This window comes from Vipera ursinii (genome assembly GCF_947247035.1).
Source record: "Vipera ursinii genome assembly, chromosome: Z".
Classification (NCBI taxonomy): Eukaryota; Metazoa; Chordata; class Lepidosauria; order Squamata; family Viperidae; genus Vipera; species Vipera ursinii.
In genome coordinates, this window is record NC_139517.1 from 114,188,596 (window position 1) to 114,210,794 (window position 22,199).

Genomic DNA, 22,199 nt, shown 5'->3' on the forward strand with positions numbered 1-22,199 from the left:
TGACTATAGGAGGAGAGATGTTACCTCCCATTGATAAAGCACGCAATCTGGGCGTCCTCCTAGATTCACGACTCAGTTTTGAAGATCACATTGGAACCGTGGCTAGGGGGGCATTTGCCCAGATTCGTCTTATATACCAATTGCGCCCCTTTTTGGACCGAGATGCCCTACGTACAGTCACCCACGCACTCGTTACCTCCCGTATTGATTACTGTAATGCTCTCTACATGGGGCTGCCCTTGAAGACCACCCGGAGGCTTCAGCTGGTGCAGAATGCAGCTGCACGGGTTGTGATGGGAGCTTCCCGATACTCCCATATTACACCCCTCCTGCGTGAGCTGCATTGGTCCGGGATACTTGCAGGACCATCTGCTGCCGGGAACAAATTCCCATCGTCCAGTACGCTCACACAGAGAAGGCCTCCTCAGGGTACCGTCAGCTAGGCAATGTCGGCTGGCGACCCCCAGGGGGAGGGCCTTCTCTGTGGGAGCACCAACCCTATGGAATCAGCTCCCCCCTGAGCTTCGGATAGCCCAAAACCTCCAATCCTTTCGCCGCGGCCTCAAAACACACCTGTTCCACCAAGCTGACCTAGACTGACAGGCATTTTAATTAATTTATATTTAGTATTTTTAATTCATTTTAAAATTCTCTAATTTTTTATTGCACTGATGTTCTCAATTTTCATTTTATCTTGATTTATGTACTTATTATATGTTTTATTGTGAGCCGCCCTGAGTCCGTCAGGAGATAGGGCGGGATATAAATCCCATCAATAAATAAATAAATAAATAAATAAAATAACAGGAAATAGTGAGAAAGCAAAGCTGCTTAACTCATTCTTTGCATCAGTCTTCTCACAAAAAGAAACTATAGTCCAACATACCAAAAAAAAAAACCCACTGGAAAAACAAACTAGAAACAAAAATTAAAATAAGCAAGAAAATGGTAAGAGAACACCTATCCAAACTTGACGAATATAAATCATTGGGGCCTAACAAATTACATCCCGGAGTTCTGAAGGAGCTGGCAGATGTTATCTTAGAATCACTGCACCAAATCTTTCAAAAATCCTGGAGCACCGGGGAAGTACCTGAGGATCGAAAAAGGGCTGATGTGGTTCCCATCTTCAAGAAAGGAAAAAAAAATGGACTCGGGAAACTACAGACCAATCAGTTTAAGATCCTAGAAAAGATAATTAAAAAAACAGATCTGCGAAGAACTAGAAGCAAACAAAGTTATAACTAGTAGCCAGCACAGGTTTGTTAAAAACAGATCATGCCAAACCAATCTTATTTCATTCTTTGACAAAGTTACTAAACTAATAGAACAGTGAAATGCTGGGAACAGACTTCAGTAAGGCATTTGATAAAGTAGACCACAACCTACTCCTTGGTAAGCTAGAAAAAGGTGGAATAGACAACATCGCCACCAGATGAATCTGTAGCTGGCTGGCAAACTGTACTCAACAATTAGTCCTCAATGGCAGTACATCCACATGGAGAGAAGTAAGTAGTGGGGTACCACAAGGTTCCATCTTAGGCCCAATACTCTTCAATATCTTCATCAATGACTTAGATGAGGAAATTGAAGGGGAACTCATCAAATTTGCAGATGACACCAAACTGGCAGGAGTAGCAAACACCCCAGAAGACAAACTCCAGATCCAAAAAGATCTTGACAAACTTGAACAATGGGTTTCAATGTGGGGAAAAAACAAAGTTTTACATTTAGGCAAGAAAAATCAAAGGTACAAGTATAGATTAGGTGAAACCTGGCTTAAAAATAGTAACTGTGAGATGGACCTTGGAGTCCTAGTGGACGATCACTCATGAGCCAGCAGTATGCAGCAGCAGCTAAAAAAACTAATACAATTCCTGGGTTCTATAAACAGAGGCATAGAATCAAGAACACATGAAGTATTACTACTGCTTTATAAAACCCTAGTAAGACTACACCTGGAGATACTGCAGCCAATTTTCGTCACCATATCACAAAAAATATAGAGAAGAGCAACTAAGATGATCAAAGGCCTGGAGACTAAAACATACAAAGAATGGCTGCAGGACTTGGGTTTAGCTAGTCTAAAGAAAAGAAGAAATAGGGGAGACATGATAGCAGTGTTCCAGTATTTGAGGGGCTGCCACAAAGAAGAGGGGGTCATGTTATTCACCAAAGCACCAGAGGGCAGGACAAGAAACAATGGTTGGAAACTGATCAAAGAAACCTGGAATTAAGTAGAAACTTCCTGACAGTGAGGACAATTAATCAGTGGAACAGTTTGCCTCCAGAAATTGTGGGCACTCCATCAGTGGAGATTTTCAAGAAGAGACTGGACAGTCAGTCACTTGATTGAAATGGTACAGGTTCTCTTGCTTGAGCAGGGGGCTGGACTAAAAGAATTCCAAGGTCCCTTCCAGATTCTATTGTATTCTATTCTGTTCTGTTCTGTTCTGTTCCATTCTATTCCATCCCAAAACAAGATAATTGCAGCAGGTGCATTTCCTAGCCAGAATTATTTTTGTGAGTATTTGTTTCCCAGTTAGAAGTAACTCAAATAGAATAGAATAGAATAGAATAGAATAGAATAGAATAGAATAGAATAGAATAGAATAGAATAGAATAGAATAGAATAGAATAGAATAGAATAGAATAACAGAGTTATTCTACCATTTTGTCTATTTTGATTTGTATTCCTATTCTGACTTTTATGGTACTGCTTTTGATAAGTTGGATTGATTTTTCCATTTGCATAAAGACTTTTGTGTGTGTGTGTGTGTGTGTGCGTCTCTCTCTCTCTGTTAAGTTTTCTTCAGCTTCTTTGCAGAGGGACCATAAAAACAGTCTTGATGATGTTTGCAGGTCACTCTCAGCTCAACTCATAGAGATTTTGTTGTGAGGAAGATAGGAAGAAAGAGTATTATCTTTGCTTGCTGCTATGACTTATTTATAAAAATAATAAAGCTGGAAATAACTAAATAAGCAAACAATTATCCTAAAATACTGGATTCTGTCTCCAGACTTAAAATAATAAGGTAGCACAAAATATATATTTTTTAAAAAATGCATCAGGCTGAACTACTTAGATCAGGGGTGTCAAATGAGCCTTGGTGGAGCAGTGGGCTAATGCCTCCTTAAGTAACACCAGCTGCCTGCAATTAGTGCAGGTTCGCGTCCCACCAGGCTCAAGGTTGACTCAGCCTTCCATCCTTCCGAGGTAGGTAAAATGAGGACCCAGATTGTTGGGGGCAATAAGCTGACTTTGTAATAATGACGCTTGGGGTGTGTGTGAAAGCCCTAATAAGCAGGCATATACATAGAATGAAGGCAACTGCTAAGCTTGTAAGCCGCCCTGAGTCTTCGGAGAAGGGCGGGATCTAAATGGAATTTTAAAAATAAATCTCCTGGACCACGGGCCAGACGCATCACGAATAAACTGCCCCCACCCCATTGCCGGCAATGGGGAAAAAGCTGCGATACGTCGTGCGATGTCACGTGATGTTACGAGTTTCACATATCTGACTTAGATGAAACGTTTATTGTAGGGAAACACTTCTTAGAAATTAGGTAAGAAGAAAATATTTCAGATCTAATTTAATTTACTTGGAACAACTTTCTCTACATTGGATATCTTACATCTAATGTCTTATCTATAGTACAAACTAGAAACTACAGTTTTTCTTCCTCTTTATTCTTTTTGTGTTTCCTTGCTGTTGGAAGAAAATGAGAGAGGAAGAAATAAAACAAAAAAGGTAGTTGAATTTTAGTTGTTCACCTCACATTTTATTATATGGTTTATATTTCTCTTTAAACTTATAAAAAAAATCAAGGGGCTGTGGACTGCTCTTGTTCTTAATTTCTTTCCCGATTCAGGAAATATATCAAAGCATTGAAGGTGCATTTGTTTAGTCTCATTTGCTTAAGTTGCTGCCTGCACAATTTTAAAAGTATGAATGTTTCTTTACCTATTCACCTGTGGAAATGTTTTGGTAGCTATCTGAAGAGTTTTTCCTTATGCTTTAAAACTGCTTTTGTCACTTATTTCTATATATACTATAATTTTGCAGCCTTGGCATCTAATATGTGAGGATTTCAAGTGTGTGTGTGTGTGTACATGTGTGTGTAGTTTAACAGTACTATCTTGACTTTGAGTAAAAAAAAAGTACCTAATCAGTATACTGTGGACATAAAGAAATTAAGCAAATTCATTCATTCATTCATTCATTCATTCATTCATTCATTCATTCATTCATTCATTCATTTTTTTAAAAGAATTTTTATCTCACTTTTATTACTTTATAACTAACTCAGGGAAACATACCTGATATTCCTTCCTCCTCCTAAGTATTTACAAGAAACTTGCGAGGTGAGTTGGACGACAGTGCTCAAAGTCCTCCAGCTGGCTTCCATGTCTAAGGTAGGACTAGAATGCACATTAAGGCAATGGGCTAGTTCAGAGATAGGCAATCTTGGCTCTTTTATGACTCATGGACTTCAACTCCCAGAATTCCTGAGCCAGCTATGCCAGGAATTCTGGGAGTTGAGGTCCATGAGTCAGAAAAGAGCCAAGGTTGCCTAGCCCTGGGCTAGTTCCTAGCCCAATGCCTTTACCATTAGACTACACCGCTGTACTATTCTACACAGTGCTTTTTTTCTTAAAAAAAAAAGGTGCCGGAACTCTCATCTTGGTGGGCGCAGGAGGTGGGGGGTGGGGGGGCAGCGCTGCTGCAGTCACAGGTGTGAGGGTTGTTGGTGGCAGGCTGCCCCCCAGGGCCAGAGCCGGCACGGCTGGTGCTGTAGGAGCAGCGGGGCCCGCTCTATATGGCAGTGCTGTGCGGGGTGGGCGGCGGAGGCGGTGTGAGCCATGCAATGCCAAGCAGCCACTTAGGCACACAGATGAAGGAAAATATGTTGACACAGCATCCAGAGTGCTTCAGTTGCAATTAACTTACAAGACAACAGATTCAGTAATAATGGTTGCAAATCATCATTATTAAGTCAGAATCCGATATCATGAAACATAAGAGACACTAACTATGCGCTAGCTGTGGCTGAATCCTGATCCTGAATCTTAGGTAATTATTTTTCCAATTAAAAGAAACCCATTGTAACAACAGCAGAAGTTGCCAAAGTCACCTGATATAACACAAAAAAACCAAACATTTCCCAAAAGGACAATGAAACAACATTTGTTTTGTGTTGCCTGCTTTCTTCCTTTGTAATGGGAGGTGTCTGGATTCCCCTTTCTCACTCTGCTTCTTTCACAATAATCTGGCTTGACATCTGCTTGCCTGTCCTCCTCAATGACCACCTTCTCACCCCATAGGATGAGTCTCATACTGGAGAAGGATGTGCAGGTAAAAAGCTTTGTGTCTCTCATCAGCTGGAAATTATACTCTGGGTAAGAAGTTGCTGCAAGAATGTCATTTCATAAAGAGAAATTTCATGGATTCCTTTGTCCATAATCCACCTGACTTTTTTTTTATGGCAAGGCTTCTCAGTGTTTGTTGAGTCTTCTAAGAATGGTGCATTTGGATGCTTCTTGGGACTGAACTTCATGAAGAGTTTGCAAGAATTTCTCCATGAAGGGTTGTCCTACACAGAGAGTGAAATGGGGAGGCATTTGGGCCTTCTTACATACAGTACCTTGTTGTTTTTTCTTCTCAAGGAGAAAAGACCAGCCTAAGTTCTACTATTAGCCCTTGAGCAGCAAGGATGAGGAAAGCACAAGAGGGAGTTGGCAATGGTAAGAAGAAAAGTCAAAACTGGAGAGAGTTTTGCTTGAGGATGGATGACTTATCCTGTCAAGCAGGAATAGGCACACACCAGATCTTCTCCATTTCTGCCTAAGGCTGTAGTTTAATCTTCCATTTTGTTTTGGAAAGCCTGTGGCGTCTCATAGCAGCCACATGTTATGTGCAGCATCATATAAATATTGCTCTTTGTTGTTACTGTTGTATTCCAATTCCACAGAGTATGCGACTTTCACTAAATTGAAATTTATAAAAATTTCATTAGAGCAATAAGCAGTGGTGAGTCAGATAAATGTTAATGACTTCCCTATTTCTAAGTCACAATATGGTCTAACTTTGCTCCGTGGTTCGATTCTTACTTCCAGTTAGACAGCAGATTATAGCTCCAGAAAATATTCAGCATGATAGTGTCAAAACCAGACAGCTAAGCAATAACTCTTACTCAAATGAAATGCTGTTTTATGGCTATATTATTTATCTGGCATGTCTAAGGTCACTGCCTCCATTATGTTCTTTATTTGTATTCTTTAACTGTTATTAAATTCTCAGCAGGGAGATTTATAGATAAAATATTACATATAGTAATAATAATGTGCATGATGTCCACTGTGTAATAATTCCTAGTATTCAAACATCTTATTCTGATTAACTATTTCATAATTCATTCCACTGTGACCGTACCAAATGCTTGCACATGAGTCTTTTTTTAGAAAGCATTTTTTAGTGGTTGCTATATTTCACACTTGGAAGCACAATTTGAAATGAGTATGCAGGTATGATTATGTACATATACATTCATCAGCATAAATCCATAAATCCATTGGAGGATTGAAAGACTCATTGAAGGTGATGGACCATAGATTGGACCATAGAAGCTTATAGTACAATCCTGGTGGAAGATAAATAATTTTGACTGCAAAGTGCCATAATCTAAAGCTGAGGGAGAGTGATTAAGTCAGCTGGCTAACCTCCATAGCATCTAAAGAAAGAGTAGATCCTGGATCTCCTTGCTTCTTCCCCATTAAATCTGGCTCTGGGAACTTTGTTGCAAAATGTTGCACAGTACTTGTGGTTGATTCTTTGTAGTATTTAAAGAGTTTGACAGAAAATCATTTTATAATGTACTGTCCAAGCTCATCCAGGCAATCAGTATTTATCCTGATTGGACAATGGGGAACCCTTCCAATATGTGGCTGGTGGCTTCCCAAATCCATGATACAGCAGAGAAATTTAATGTGGAGTTAATCTAAATATGATTATGGAAACAATGCTAATTCAGAAATTAGAAGTTGGGTACGCGAGGGGTATTTTTTTTTAAAGTCAGTGTGGATAAGCTTCCAGATGGAGCCACAGTATGAACTCAGCCAAGTGGCTGGCTGTTATACAGGAACAGCACATAGAATCCAGGTTGTTAGAGCCAACTGCATAAATATGAGCAACAAAAACTCCATCCATGCTGAGATCCAAAGCCCCATAAGGAATCGTTGCCAAGCCACCTTCTTCAACCATCCAGAGGTACCAAGCCAAACCAAGCTAAGGTACTAAATTATAGATGTTTTTCTCCCTTCCAAGGTTAACGTAGTGCATTTAGAATAACCACACAGTCGTACACCAGCAAAAATTAATTAAACACTTTTTTAAAAAAATGCTTGTATTTAGGACAGAAGACTTAAATACATGCTTCACTCTCTTAAAAGTTAAAGCAGCACACAAAAGTGTGTGCCTCTGTAATGAAGAAATAAGAACCAGTAGCCATCAAGTTCTTTGTGTATTTTCACAAGATGGACACCGAAACAACTTTTTGGGAGAGAGGGAGGGGGGAATTAAACAGATATGTCTTACAGCACCCTGGATTAAGCTACTCATTATCTGGAAAACGGAGGAAGTAATCAAGACAGATGAAAGATGAGTCTCTTAAAGAGCTGATAATTAAACAAGAAAAAGAATCTCACAGAGAAAATTACAACACCAGTAAGAAAAGACTTGTTGATGGACTCATTATTTGCTCTGTTTTCATGTAAATCTCAGAAAACTGAAGGGGAGGGGGGAATGGGAGAAGGAAAGGGGGGACTTTAAAAAATAAAATACTTGTGTATTTCACAAGTTTGCAAGTGACAATCAAGATCCTTTGAACGGCATTCTTTCTAAATAGCTTAGGAGTAAATCACCCAGTAAGGTTGCCAGTGAGATCCAGTCAAACTCCCTCTGCCCTCTAGCGCTGATGTTTTTCAAGGGTACCATTTATGCTCCCTCTGTAAAAGTGTCCCGGACTGCTGTTTAATTAGCTTCTGATTGAAAAGTGTTGACATCCTACGCTGGGTTCTGCTAAATGGGTTCTCTCATGCTGGGAAATATGTAAATTTCATGAAGGGCTTGATTGGAATTGCTAGTGAGACTTTTAAGTAATTTTAAAGAAAAGAATTGGATGAGGCAACCAACCTATTTATGTTGGAAGCCACATCAGTGCCTAGATAAATAATTTGGAAGGTTTAGCAAGTTGGGAAAGCATAAGTGGAAATTGACAACTAGATATAGAAGACATAATCTTCAAAGGTACACAGAGTCATACCTGTAGAGGAGAATTGACTTAAAAATTACAGTTTTGTTAGCACAAAAATATATCTTGGTGTTTCCCAAGATCCCTTCCAGTCCTATGATTCTATGATTTACTAAACATCACCACCATCTTGAAATTCTGTATGGATGTAAAATCCTAATTGTAGCTAAGAGTATACCTGCCCACAGACAGAGTTATATTCTAACCCCAGTGCTTTTTAACCTATACACCAACGATAGTCCAGGATTTGCATCTTTTTTTATATGTAGATGATAGGTTCAAATAGTGGATATACAAAGAGACCTGAGATGACATTCAGTGGGCACTGGTAAGTTATCCAAAATATGTTTACTGGAACAGATAAGTATGGCTCAGCCTACCTCCTGGGTAATCTGATTTATCAAAGTTATTTCACAGCATGAGTTTTTCACCCATTATTTACTTTCATCACCCAGCCAGGCAAGGGATATGTTTTAAGCAGAGATATCCTAGATATCAGTGCCCAAACAGACCTGGAGTTATTGGCAAAAAAATAGATGTTTAAATTGGCTGTTTAAGAACAAAACTATTTTCCAATTTAAAAATACCTGTCAATGAGTTTGATGGAATTCTTAAAAAGGACTTATTCTAGTACAAGATTTAAGATGTTGGATTCTATGGCCAAATATGGGCACTTATATCATATACCATACTGTGTGTATATGCAGTGTCCCAGTCATTGAAGATATTACTCATGTTTTGTTTAACTGTCAATTCTATGGCCCTTTTAGGCTTAGATATTTAACATCCCTACTTGAACGAGCAGTCCACTGGAACTTGAATTGATGATTGTACTATTTCCTTTTGGGCTCTAATGTATACATTGTGAACAGAACTGCTAAGTTTATAGTCAAGGAAGTTTAGCTAAAAACCATTATATTGAACAGGTGGGGGTATCATGTAAAGTTGATGTATTTATCTGAATGCTGATTCTTTGTATTTATTACCTATGTATTTTATTACTGTATTTTTCCATTATCTACTTTTTCCCTGGAATTAGATCCTGTATTTTACTTTTATTATTTTATTATTTTTGATATATTTGTAAGATTAATCAATTAATAAACTACTTCATTACTTGGCTATTAAATATCAAGAAACACCAAAGATTGTTAACTGGGGAAAATGACAGAAAATCAGGGGGATAGAGAGACATGAACAACTTGCAAGAGATAGAATGGGCAGATGACTTAATAATCATTACTAATCATTTTAGTAATTATTATGGACAGTGCAATAGAATACAGCTTTAAACAATTAACTTAATAACAATAGCAGAATAGAGATGGAAAGGAGGACACCAAGTGATCTGCCTATTCCACCACTGGAAGGAAACAGTTTGGTGGACAGGGATGATATATCCACCAATTAGTTCTGCAAAATCACTGTCACCAAAGTTAGTGATTGGTAATGTAACAGAAAATATTTGCAATATTTGGAAGCATGTATTCTGAAGCCTATTCTAGAGATTTTTCTCATTGTTTAGGTTCCTTCCAGTTACATTATGACATAAAAAAAAAAACCCAACCACAATACAGAACATTTCTCTGAAATAATCGGAAAATAAAGTTCCAACATATTAGGGAGAAAATATAGGTAAAAAAAAATATTCCAAAGAATGAATGCAATCCACAGTATTTACAGTATCTAAAAGCAATCTATCCAAATACATTAAAGCATAAATACACTATATATATATATAGCACACAAAATACATGTTTGAATAAAACTTAACAGATGTATAACTATAATAAAAGCAGGGCTCCCCCATTGATTTGGCTTGTCAGAAGCCCCAGGAGGATTGTAAATGTCAATCCCATGGCACAAGGATACTGAAGCTATTATAAATGCATGTCAGTTGCCAAGTGCCCAAATTTTGATCACATGACCATGGGGACACAGAACTTTGAGGACTGGACATAAGTCAGTTTTTTCAGCTTTGTCGTAACATTGAATGGTCAGAAAATGAATGGCTGTAAATCAAGGGCTGTCTGTATCCTATTCAAACCTTTCACTCAGGTTCCCTGGCAGTGCTTTACTGAATTCACAATTCAAGGTTTTTCTCCTGAGATAATACAGCCAGTGCATTATAGCAATAGCAATAGCACTTAGACTTATATGCCACTTCATCGTGCTTTACAACCCTCTCTAAGAGGTTTACAGAGTCAGCCTATTGCCCCCAACAATCTGGGTCCTCATTTTATGAACCTTGGAAGGATGGAAGGCTGAGTCAACCTTGAGCTGTGAAAATCGAACTCCTGGCAGTGGAATGCAGAATTAGCCTACAATATTGCATTCTAACCCCTGCACCACCACAACTCTTATAATGGTTTAGATATTAAAATGTTAGCCTAGGACAGGGGAAAACCAGAATAAAGTCCACCCTCAACCATTAATCCTCAATGCAAAATCTTGGGTCAATCACTTTTTCTTAGTCTCTATCTAGCTACAAAATTCTTGGGTTGGAATAAAGTAAAGGGAAATATCCACATGAGCTGTATTAAATGCCTGGATAAAATCAAATCAATAAACAATAGTCCATTTACATCCAAATAAGCAAAACATGGTAGTTTAAGTGTTTCTGACACTGTCTCTATAAATTCTTCATGTACACACAAATACGCACTTTCTACCTCCATCCAGCCATTTATCCTATGATTTTCCTGATAAGTGGTCTAGGTGTTTTGCCAATGTAATCCTTATTGTTAAGAACAAACAGTCACACAGGTAAACTAAGGAACAGTGAAATTGTAAAGTCCTCGGATTCATATTCAGCACAGTCCCAATCAACTCATCGTCTACCACTCTTGCCTTTTGCTTGTCTCCTCAAAATACTTATTTATTCTTTTTCCAATTATTTTTTTCCTTTCCTTGCAAGCCACACACTCTGTCATGAAAGTACGTAGCAAAATAAAAATCTGCAAGAAAGAGTTTCATGCAAGCTGCAGAATTCTGAGACTTCGACTTCAGCAATGCTTTCATTCCATCAAAATGTTCTATCATTTCTTGTACTCCACATCCTTATCCTTCAGCTAAAAGGAAGAGTGCCCCAGAAATGGCAGTAGAGGGTAAAGATCAACATCCAAAAATTGTTTCTCTTTTCTCCAGACTTCTTAAGAGAGCTTTAAATATGACTTTACATTTTATATAAGTGTGCCTATAAGTTTTAGTTCAGCCTTGCATCCTTCCAAGGTCAGTAAAATGAGGAGCCAGATTATTGGAGGGGAAATATGCTGATTCTGTAAACTGCTTAGAGAGGGCTTTAAGGCACTATGAAGCGGCATATAAGTCTAAGTGCTATTGCTGCTGCTATATAAAGAATTTGAAAGATGGATTCAAAGTTCAGAAGCAGAGATTAGATTCTAACTTGCCAGGATGAATTTTTGGATGTTCCAAAAATGAAGTGTCTAGTAAGAAAGACATCAGCATTGTATTTCAAATTATTTGGAGTGTATTTATGTTTGAAATAACCATGCTTCTTAACACCCTATTTTTACAAAACAAGTGTCCATTTTGTTCTTGTGAAAATAAAGGCTTGTATTTATGTTGCTTTAATTGATGCCATATCTTTGAAATGCTTAGTTGTAAATACTTAAATGTGCTCAAAATGATATAATATCTAACCTGTTTCCATGACTGTTTTTCAATATTAACTAAAGTAGTCTAACAAAAACAGCATCCACATGTGTATATGATTAGGTACTATCTAAATAAATAAATTAATAATCATATCTTCTAAACCTACTCTTTCAGAATGTTTATTTAATACAATATGCAACTGAAGTATAATACTATTGGGATTTTTATGGAAAATAAATATAACTTTGCAATAACTTGCAAAAAAGTTATTACACAATTTTGTTCTTTTTATATTAAGACTGTGACATTCTTGTTTTTGTCAACATTCCTTACCATCCTCTCCTTAATAAAATCAAAGTAACAATAGGAGACTATTGGTATTATGTCGTAATTTTTTTGAAAGAAATGTGTATTTGATCCACCGATGCTAACTATTGTATCAGTCGGTACCAGATTAATTATAAAAGGGATGTATATTGAAATTTCATTGCCAATGACAGTTGAAGAATTTCACCTTTCATTTTATCTTTAAAAATAGTTAAAGAAGCAAAGAATGTAATAATGGACTGACTGAGTGTCAATGTTTGAAAGCAACAAAAAAATGTTCAATGAACATTAAATATTAGCAAGTCTTTGCATTTCCAAAATGATGTAAAGCAACACGAGAAGACAATATAATTGCCTTTAATCCCTAAGATACCAGGATGTCTTTTATCCCAAGAACAATACCACTAGGTCTAGGATCAGGGACTAATTTACAAATCTGCCAGGCCATTAACAATATGATTGTTATTCATGAGTATTGGATACCTCCAGAATCCAGGAGAATTTGGAGGCAGTTCAGCTTAACTATTCCACTGCCCTTATAATGAGGTAAGCAACTCTTAAGGATATATTGAGATTGAAACTTACAGCAACGCAAGATCAGCTTCTTCAAATATTTTCTACTGCCAATATGAAGAGGTCTGAAGTCATAGCCTCTTTATGAAACCAATGGTAGTATATGCCATGAGGTTTTCCATTTGTGATATATGGAGCAACCATTTCCTTAAAAAGCAGCAGAGTGTATCCAATTTTAGATTTCTGTTCTCTCTTTGACTTGATAAGATGCTACATTCTGGCATGGCTATATTTCTGAATGTAAAAGATGAGGAACTACCCTTTAGGCATACAAATTTGACATTAACAGCAGCCAATACTCCTTTCTTCATACCAATTTGATTTTCAACTAAGGATGGGGAGGGGGGGATTCTATACACAGTCCCTTTTTCGTTCACACTCTCCATAGTACATTGTGTTTCTGTCACAGGGAAGATTTTGTGAGAAGCTAATTAAAAGATCCATGAATGGGTGAGGGTTAAACTCACAAGCTCTGCTCATTAACAGTCATTCACCTCAGAATATTTTGAGATAATTCTTTTCAGCCTTGGATGGGAAGAAAGGAATGACACTAGACAACAGTTAAAATAAAAAAAACAACATATTTTGTTAGACAAGCACAAATTTCTCTTCCACAATGATGGCAAGATCTAATTTAATGAGAACAATCCTTCTCTTGAGCTTCTTGTTTCTTCTTCCAGGAAAAAAAACAAAACAAAACAAAAATCACTAATGAACATGTTCCCCTCCAAGAAATTGGAAAGGGGGGGGGGTGTTGTAGAATCAGAACCATTTTGTTAATTGTCTTTTTCCTGCTGTTTCCATGGCAATACTGGCTACCAGGCTTCACCACCGAGTGACAGTCGGACAATTCACACACTGCGCCCTTTCAGGCACATTGAATGGCTGTGAAAGAGACAGGACAGGCTCCATTCAGAAAACATGTGATATCTCCTCAATGCATTACCTTTCATCCACATCTCCCAAATTGCAGTTAATTTAATTCTAAACAAATAGCTATAAGGGGGACAAATGAGGATTAGAAGGAAAAGAACATCTTGAGCGCTAATGGGGACCGTTTGTGCAAAGAAGAATTGACCACTTTCTTCTGCTGCCAAGACTATTGGATTGAAAGGTAGACTTTCTCTCTTCTCCTGGGCCTTAATTTAGACTCTATATCAACAATGAAGAAAAGAAAGGGGGAGGTGGGTTGAACACAATTTATCCATGAGGGCAACATAAGAATAAGCCCACACTGTTTTGTTCCATCAGAACAGTGCACAGCATGGTTTGTCTAAGCAACACATTTCTCATGTGCTACTTTCACTCATAATGTCAGCATGCCTGGGGCTAGCAGATCTGGGCAGCCAAATAATCCAGATCGCCACTAGAAGGCACCAAAAACCATTTCTCTATTCTTGTTTCAGGATTATCAAGCCATTTGCAGCCCAGATTCTCTAATCCACAGGTGTTAAACTCACTGTGTCATGTGATGTGTCACGACATATCATGACTTTTTTCGCATTGCAGGAGCCGGGGTGGGTGCGGCCTCTGTATGATTCAACTGGCCCGCAGGCCGGCAGTTTGACACCCCCTGCTCTAATCCTAAACTTGGCTTTGGATAAATCTAGAATTAAGCTTCCATTTCTATAATAATTAACAAAACTGAATGAGAAATATTTTTATTCCAGTAGTCCTTGACTTACAGCCATAACTGGAATCAGAATTGTCACTACTAAGCAAGGGAGTTATTAAATGAGCCATGCCCAAATTTATAACCCTTTTTACCAAGTGAATCATGTAAGCACATGATTCCCCCATTGACTTTCCTTACTGGAATCTGGGGAAGATCAGACATGGCAGTCGTATGAACCCGGGATGCTGAAACCGTTGAAAATACATGCTGCCTGCCACACTTCTTGTAAGTGTGAGGACTGGTTGTAAGTCATTATTTTCAGTGTCATAGTATCTTCAGATGGACACTACATGGTTGAAAATTGCAGAATACTTGTACTCAAGAAACTACAAATAGGAGCTACCGCAGCAGGGCATACGTAGTGTTTATGTTCAGCTAGTCCCTCCCCATTCATTCTGTCTTAACTTGATAAGTCATTCCCTTCCTGCAATAAATTTTCTATGGCTGCTGAAAGTAATCATACCGCTGTTGATTACTGTACATCAGGTCAAGAAACTTAGTAATTGCTGTAATTAGAATGTCTCTGGAAATATAGAAAGGGACCAAATAACATAAGTCTAAAATTAGATATAATAGTCAACCAAAGTTATGTTTTATATTCTGCTATTTAAAAAAAATAAAAATCTAAAAACATATTATATTAGTGAGGAGGGCATATTATAACAGGCAGTCCTTAACTTATGACCACAATTGTATCCAAAGTTTCCATTGCTAAGAAAGACAGTTATTAAATGAGTTTTTGCACCCATTTTATGACCTCTCTTGCCACAGTCATTAAGTGAATCACTACAGTTGTTCACTTAGTAACACAGTTGTTGAGTGAATCTGGTTTCCCTACTGACTTTGCCTATCAGAATGTCACAGAAAAGAAAATAAGAGTGTAATAAATAAATCAGCTGAAATCAAGAGAAGAGTAAAATATTGAGGCTATATTTTGACTTTGGCTATAGGCTGAATTTGGTGAGCCATAGATTCACTTACTGTCAACAAGCACATTTGCTAATGAATCCTGCCAGGTGCACAGAATGTTTTTCTTAGCAAACAAAGTTTTTTTTTTTTTTATTGAAAAGTTTTATAAAATACAATTTTCCTTTAAAAAAACCCCCCTTCCCCCTCCCTCCTCCCCTCCCTACCTCCCCCCTATCTCCCCCCCTCCCCCTCCCCCTCCTCCCTCCCCTACCTCCCCCCCTCCACTTCCCCTCCTCCCCCCTCCCCCCCCCCGACTTCCCAGAGCAAAATACAAGGTATATATCTAAAAGGCAATCATAAACAATCATATACTAACAATTATAAACTCTAAAATCCATCACTCTCTAGCTTGTATATAGTAAACCAATCCTTAATAATACTAAATATATATAAAAAACTAAAATAAAAGAAAACTAGCATCATTCCCATCTATGTTCTTCCACAATTCACTATTACCTTAACATATTCTCATTTGCACATTAATAAATAGTTCTTACACAAATTAACCCACATTAACCCACAAAACTTTCTTCCTCTTCCTCTGTAGTAAGTTGTCCATTAATTCCAAATTAAAAAAAAAAATCTATTACCATACATAGCATCCCAAAACTTTTTTTTTTTTTTTTTTTAAAACACAACTACCACTTAACTATAAATATTTTGTGGAAGTTCCATAGATTTCTACTGGTCTTATTTTTTTTCCTTTTTTGAGCGTTTTAAGGCAGCACGCGTCACCCTCTGTTCTCTAAGATCATCCAAAAGAGTTGCAGCTTGAACTCCTCCTGTACCCTTCTCGTCTATCTGTGCATCTTCATCCTCTTGATGTTCTCCTTCTCCAGATCCCTCTGCAGCTTCCAGAAGTGTTGATGGGGTTACTTTCAAGACATTATTATAAAAATCATGCGCTTGCTTCACATTACTCAAACAGTACCTTTTGCCATCATACATGAAGCTCAACCCAGCTGGGATCTCCCATCTGAACCTTATATCTCTTTGCTTGAGCTCTTGCACAAGAAATATAAAATCCTTCCTTCTCTTTAAAATCTTTGGAGGAATTTCTTTTAGAACCAAAACTTGTTGACCAGCAATCACAACTTTGGTATCGTAGGCAGCTTGTATAACTTCATCTCTAATTTCCCTTTTTACAAAATAAACCACCACATCTCTAGGCAACTTTCTCTGTTTAGCAATCCACGAATTCACACGAAACACTTTGTCCATACCTTGTTTTAATTCAGATGCTGGATGGTTCAATACTCCCTCAAAAGCCTCAGAAACCAGCTGCTTTAAATCTTCCTTAATATTCTCTTTTAGGCCTCTAATTCTCACAGCAAACTGCATCTGGTAAAATTGGGCCAAGCTCTGTTCACTGTCGATTTTGTCTTTTAAATCTTCAATTTCCAATACTTTTGCTTCTAATAAAGCATTCTTTTGAATCAAATCTTGCACTTGATCATCCAGCACCTCCACACATTTAGCAACTTTTTGCACTGAGGACAAAATGTCTACCTTCATTTCTCTAAGTTTCTGTTCCATCCTTTCTTCCATTCTCTGCTCCAATTTCTCCAATTTCTCCTCCATCTGTAGAAATTTAACACCCATTGACTCCAAAATTAACTGGGTATGTTTTTCAAGATCCTTCGATGTCAATACATCAGGAGAATGCAACGCCTGCAGCAATGATTGTTGTTGCACCGGAGAATTTCCAGCACTCCGAAAAGTTCTAGGGGGAGGTTTAGCCGCCATCTTTTACTTACAATTGTGACGCACTTTCACTTTAAGTTTTAAGCAAAGTCCATCAAGCTTGAGAGTAAAATAAAATCTTCTTCATCTCTTCATCTTTCCCTCTTGTACTGCTCTGCCTGCTCTTTCCCTTTCATAGTCTCTCCTTCAAGCAGGGATGGTCGCAGACGCCTGGCTCTGCTCCATGAAGTCCGGAGCAGAGACGCTAGCCAGCTGGGAGCAGCCCAGGCTACGGGGGAGTTCAATCCTTCAGCCGCCCAAGCTCCAAGCTCAGGCGGCCCCGGAGAACTCAACCCCCACCTGGGGGCTCACCCCCTCCTCCTCTCCCGAGGAGGGGGCTTCAGATTCGCCCGAACAGCTGATCGGCGCTGTTTCGGGCGAAAAAACACCAGCTGAGCCGCGGGCAGCCCGGGAAGGCTCCCTCCGTCGCCGCGGAGCCACCGGAAGCTCCCCTTAGCAAACAAAGTTTTGTTAAATAGTACATTCAGGCTGATTTAGGGGACTGGAGGGTAAAATGTATAAAGAACAGTTGCTGGAATTGGGTATGTCCAGTTTAATGAAGAGAAGAGTGAGGGGTGACATGATAGCAGTGTTCCAATATCTCAGGGGCTGACACAAAGAAGAGGGAGTCGAGCTATTCTCCAAAGCGCCCGAAAGCAGGACAAGAATCAACAGATGGAAACTAACCAAGGAGAGAAGCAACCTAGAACTAAGGAGAAACTTCCTGACAGTTAGAACAATTAACCAGTGGAACAACCTGCCTCTAGAAGCGGTGATTGCTCCAACACTGGGAGTTTTTAAGAAGAGACTGGACAGCCATTTGTCTGAAACGGTATAGGGTTTCCTGCCTGAGCAGGGGGTTGGACTAGAAGACCTCAAAGATCCCTTCCAACTCTATTATTGTTATTAATTTTAAGCTAACAAAGAAACCTCTTTTATCTTATAATGGAGAGCCGAAAAACTTTAGTTCTTTACCCATATTGTTTATTTTATTTTATTTTATTTTATTTTATTTTATTTTATTTTATTTTATTTTATTTATTTTATTTTATTTTATTTTATTTTATTTTATTTTATTTATTTATTTTATTTTATTTTATTTTATTTTATTTTATTTTATTTTATTTTATTTTATTTTATTTTATTTTATTATTTTATTTTATTTTATTTTATTTTATTTTATTTTATTTTATTTTATTTTATTTTATTTATTTTATTTTATTTTATTTTATTATTTTATTTTATTTTATTTTATTTTATTATTTTATTTTATTTTATTTTATTTTATTTTATTATTTTATTTTATTATTTATTTTATTATTTTATTTTATTATTTTATTTTATTTTATTTTATTTATTATTTAGAAAATGTATATGGCTGCCTGACTCATAGTGACTCTGGGCAGCTTAGAGAAATAAAACCCCAATACAAAAGCCAATAAATCCTTACCTACTCAATGACAACTGTCAAAATGTAGTGCTTTGTTTTCTTATGAACATATATCAATTGTATACCACAGTATCCAATTATCTTTAAGCATTGCTTTTGGCCCCAAAGAAGCTATGGCAGATATGGGTGCTCCATCTCCTGAGGTTTTTAAGAAGAGATTAGACAAGCATTTGTTAAAATGGTATAGGGTTTTCTGCTTGAGCAAGGGGTTGGACTAGAAGACCTCCAAGATCCCTTCCAACTATGTTATTCTGTTGTGTATAATGGATCTGGGCTTGAAAAAACCATATAAGAATTCTTTCCCCATGTTTATGTAAATGTTTAGAATATGCTTAAAACACTTTCAGAGTAGTGTTTGAGTATTCAAAAGCATAAAATATAAATTAATGTGAAAATAACTCAGGGAAGGTAAACTCTTCCTTAAGTCTTGCTCAGTTCCTGACCTTGCCTTCTTCAGAGACGTTTTTGAACATCGTTGCTCTGGAGTTTTGTAGTGGCCTCCCACTTAACCAAGTCCTACTTTGAGATGAGCCAAGCTTGGTGAGGCTGCCTGAAATTTACATGTCGGCATCTGAGTGCCATTGCTATCACTGTGTACATACATTTCCCATAGGCCAGGGGTCCCCAACCTCCAGTCTGTGGACCGGCACCAGTCTGGGGCATGCCAGAAACCAGGCTGCGCAAACAAGCAAAGACCCATCTGCGGGATGCAGGCAGTACATGAAACCACGCCCCCTCCGGTCCGCAGGAAAACGTCTCTCCACACAACCGGTCCTTGGTGCTCAAAAGGTCAGGGACCTCTGTCCTACGTCACTGTATGTTTTCTGGAGGAAAAAATGATGGACCATGAATTGTCCCAGTTTGTCTGGTCTTGCATTCTTATAACTAAAGTAAACAAATCTTCCTCAGAAATCTATTATCATGTCAACTATCAAGGAACCAGATCTGAGGGAGAAAGTGCACTTTATTAATAAAAAAAAAACTTCTGTTACAGTTGAGGAGGAACTGATGACAACTTTCTTTCATATAGATAGGGAAACATTGCCACCCTGTGGTTGAATTTATTATAACTGTGGTCAGAAAATAGTATTGTCCCAAATATTTTTGTAGTACTGTGCATATTTGCCACAAGAAAGGATATGCTTATCATAGAACTTAGCCTCATTCTGCCAGGAATCTGAGTCTAGATTGCATTCAGTGTTTGCTTTATATATCTTTTGCTCTGATTCTTGTAGGCATCAGAGTGTTTCCAGAGAGCTTCCTGGCCACTGGGCAGCCTCCTTGCTTTACCTGCAACCAATTTTGGTCACCATACTATAAAAATGATGTTGAAACTTTGGAAAAAGTTCAGAGAAGAGCTACAAAGATGATCAGGGGACTGGAGACTAAAACATATAAGGAACGGCTGCTGGAATTGGGTATGTCTAGTTTAATGAAGAGAAGAAACAGAGATGACATGGTAGCAGTGTTCCAATATTTGAGGAGCTGCCATAAAGAAGAGGGGGTCAAACTATTCTCCGAAGTACCAGAGGCAGGATAAGAAACAATGGTTGGAAATTCACCAAAGAGTGAAGCAACCTGGAATTAAGGAGAAGCTTCCTGACAGTGAGGACAATTAATCAGTGGAACAGCTTGCCTCCAGAAATCGTGGGTGTTCCATCACTGGAGATTTTAAGGAAGAGACTAGACAGTCCTTCCTCTGAAATGGTATATGCTCTCCTGCTTGAGCAGGGGGCTAGACTAAAGGACCTTCAAGGTCCCTTCCTATTTTATTATGTTCTGTTCTGTCCTGTCCTGTCCTGTCCTATCCTATCCTATCCTATCCTATCCTATCCTATCCTATCCTATCCTATCCTATCCTATCCTATCCTATCCTATCCTATCCTATCCTATCCTATCCTATCCATGGCAATACTCCAGAGACTTTCAGCATACAACTTCCACACAAGAGGGTTAAAAATCTCCTCATACTAAATATAAGGTTTGTACAATGGGAACCATGTTCCATAGCTGGGAACACCAATGACAGAAATCTTGCAAAAGCATGACATATTCTAATCTAGACGAAATGTAATGCTCTGTGTGTAATCATCTGAAAAAGGCATCTACACAGTTAAGACTTTTGGGACAAAATGTGTATGTGTCACTGCTATGTCACCATTAATCTATCAACCTGAGATGTTTGGGTTCAACACAAGAGAAGATTTAGGAGCTGGTCACTTTTGAATATCAGTAGCTAAGTAGACTTAAATCAAAAGTCATTTTCTTGGTGTTCTATGCTAAATCACTTAATGAAATATATTATTTTGGTCCAACTCAGGTATATCTGCTAGGCTTCGTATGTTTGTGTGTATAAAAAAAAATCAATATAGCGGCTGCAACCTTATGATTGATGCTGTATCCTTTACAGGTGTTGTGCTGCAAATAAAAGTGAGAATAGAATAGAATAGAATAGAATAGAATAGAATAGAATAGAATAGAATAGAATAGAATAGAATAGAATAGAATAGAATAGAATAGAATAGAATAGAATAGAATAGAATAGAATAGAATAGAATAGAATAGTCCAACCCCCTACTTAGGCAGGAAATTCTATACTATTTCAGACAAATGGCTGTCCAGTCTCTTCTTAAAAACGTCCAGTGTTTGAGCACCCACAACCTCTGGAGCCAACTTGTCCCACTAATTAATTGTTCTGACTGTCAGGAAGTTTCTCCTTAGTTCTAGGTTGCTTCTCTCCTTGATTAATTACCATCCATTCCTTCTTGTCCTGCCCTCAGGTGCCCTGGAGAATAGGTTGATCTTTGTGGTAACTCTTTAGATATTGGAACATTGCTATCCTGTCACCCCTTCAATTGCTTACTTACAATCATCCTCCTAACTATTTTGTCCCCCGCCCCTGCCATGCCTTTGCTAAATTGATCACCTGGCTAGAAATGAGGTTTAGCAGGCTGAGCGGGCAGGGAGAGGCAAGGGGGGCAGGGGGGGAGATGGGTGATGTAGATTCCTGCTAGGAACAAGGCCGGGCTTCAGCGGCGCCAATCCTGGCTAGGCTGATGCTGCAGTGCTTGCAGCTCGGCTTCTTGCTGACTGCCAGAGGCACCCCAGTTCCAAGCCCTCTGGGTCAAGGAATGCACAGGCAAGCTGCTGCCGGGGTCCTCCTGGAGCAAACTGGCAGAAGTAGCCAACTCAGGATCCAAAAAGATCTTGACAAAATTGAACAATGGGCCCTATGCAACAAAATGAATTTTAATGTGAAGAAAAGCAAAGTCTCACATTTAGGCAGGAAAAACCAAAGGCACAAATATGGATTGGGCGAGACCTGGCTTAAAAACAGTAATAGGCTGTGGTGCTCTGGCACCTCATGACTTCTATTCTATTCTATTCTATTCTATTCTATTCTATTCTATTCTATTCTATTCTATTCTATTCTATTCTATTCTATTCTATTCTATTCTATTCTATTCAAAGATGTTGAGACTCTAGAAAGGGTACAGAGAAGAGCAACGAAGATGACTAGGGGATTGGAGGCTA